The following is a 2,456-nucleotide window of genomic DNA, read 5'->3' as shown; positions in this document are numbered from 1 at the left end:
GGAAGAAAAGAAAATGTAGAACAAAATTCAAAATCATAAAACAGACCAGACTTACTGATCTGATAAGACTGTGGCCTTTACTTAGACTGGAACTGAACCCACACCCAAGGATCAAAATTCAGCCAAACAACAGATAGGCCTATAAAATGAAAAACACAAGGGAGGAATGTACTCCTCAGTGAAACGAAGCTCAGAGGACAGGAAATGAATGGAAACTGGGAACCCCAGGGAGGAAGTAGGAAGAATGTTGTTACTTTTACTGTGGTGATTAAAACCAAATGTGTTTCAATTGTTGAATGGAAAACTAACTTGTGCTATGGACATCCACTAAACTACAATAAAAAGGAAAAAACAAAACAAAACAGGACTTCTCATAGGGCTCCATAAAAGGAGACAGGAGGAAGCATGCAGGGATGCTCTGTATGTGGCAACAGTTCAGACTCACGCCCTAGACAATGACACAACAGTACAGGACATGGGCCAGATGTACAACATGGAGAGGTCTTACAAACACTACAGGAATACAAAAGTAAGGAGTTCACTGTACCCTAGAAGGTGACCACTAAACAAGATTAACTCTGAAAGAGCACAATCAATCCAAACGGCACACTGGTTGCTTATGGGGTAGGAGAGGAATGGGCGTGGACACAGGACATTCAAGTAAATAAACAAGATGGCGGGGATGGCAGTCTTGTCTAGACTAATGATGATCACTTGCCATGAACTGAGGACTATGACCATCTCAATCCACTGCAGCTTAAGTCAAACACCCACCCACAGAGGACAGCAAAGGAAGACTCACACAGCAGCCTGAGACTTTGGTTCCAGCCCATGGAGCAGCCCATTCCTCCAAGCCACAGTGTATATCCATGGGCCGCATGTAGAAGGCATGGGATCACAGAAGGGTCCTTTAAGGGCCGTAAACTGATACACGTTTAAATCGCCCCCCACACCGCAGGTGCACACATACTGTGAAGTACATTCACACTAAGGACTGGGATGAGTCTCCAGGATTAGGGGAGACAGGGACATTAGACTATGGAGGAGATGGAGGTAAGGTACTGAGCAGGATCTGGGGAGTCCAGTGTAGAACTGAGGTACTACCAGCCCCTCCTGGTCACCATCTTGAGAGAATCGAAATTACATAGGGGCAGGGCTATTTCTCTTCCCCGTGCTTTCCCATTGGGGATAGGCTCAGGCTGCCTACCCCACGAGCTACTGGTGCACCCACCTGTCCTCAGGCATGATGCACTTTTCCTTGTTCCGCACAGATTTCTTCAGCACATTAAAGCAGCAATACTGGTTGTAGCAGGTACCACAGCAGAACTCAGGCAAGATGCTATGTGCACACTGTGGGCTGGAACAGAAAAATGCACAAATGTGACCTTAGCCATGCCCCAGCCAGTACCCTTCCCCAACACAGCAGCAAACAGCAGCATGTTGGGATGTCTCTAAGCCATTCAACTCATAGGTACCTCTCTAACCTGTCGAGCCTTGCCCTCTCCCCTGGGCCAAAAGAGACACTTCCCTACCTGGACTCCCTTCCATCCCCACCTCCACCAGTACCACTTGCCATCTGATGGGAGAGTGAATTTTCTAAATGTGTGCCTGATCTTCCCTGATAAAGTGCATGAAGCAAGGTCTAGTCTGCTAAAGACTGGAAGATCCCACCAATTTTCCTGCCTATCCATATTCTTGCCTAATTCCCTTCCCCCACCTTCAGGTCTACTCATCCTTCATGGTCTTACTCAAAGCTGCCAGAGCCCAGCACTCATATAACTCAAGAGTATCACCCCAATCATGTGCTGGCGTCAGGCACAGGGTGGTCTCTTCACCTTCATTCCCTCTGCCCATCAGCTGGCCACAGCATCTTCCGTCCCTGCTGGACCCTACAACTTCAGGAACTCAACCCTCACAGGATAGCCCAGACTCCCCATCCCCCCACCCTCTGCAGTCTGTCTCCTAATGACTTCACCATCAGTACAATCACACCCACCACACATGTACACAGACATTCTCCAGAACACATAAGTTTCTAGAAAGACCTTAACCTCAAGCCAGACCAGCTGAAAGTGCCCAGTGTCCTCAGTGACCAGGGTTCTGAATCAGCTGTACCATCTGACAGTAACAGCACAACTCCAGAGCCACCGAAAGGCTCATTGCCTTGGATACAGGATACCCTCACGGGCTGGGATATACCAGATCCCAATGGTGTACAAGAGCCCTAACAAGGTTATGCTAGGAGTACCCAGCTGGTAAGTATGGAAACGACTGAGGAATTTGTGTGACCACAAACTCACAGGAAGACACTAAGTCAATGTCCCCATGCATCATTAGGTAACATTAGCAGAAAACTTGATGGTACTTAACAATAGTGCTCACAAGCAGGGGGCAGGGGTGGAGGGAGACAGACAGACAAACTGTGGACCTCTGCCCAGGCAGACCATTCTTGGAAC

The sequence above is a fragment of the Chrysochloris asiatica genome, unplaced genomic scaffold (assembly GCF_000296735.1).
Source record: "Chrysochloris asiatica unplaced genomic scaffold, ChrAsi1.0 scaffold00246, whole genome shotgun sequence".
NCBI lineage: Eukaryota > Metazoa > Chordata > Mammalia > Afrosoricida > Chrysochloridae > Chrysochloris > Chrysochloris asiatica.
Note: the sequence above shows the minus strand (reverse complement) of the source record.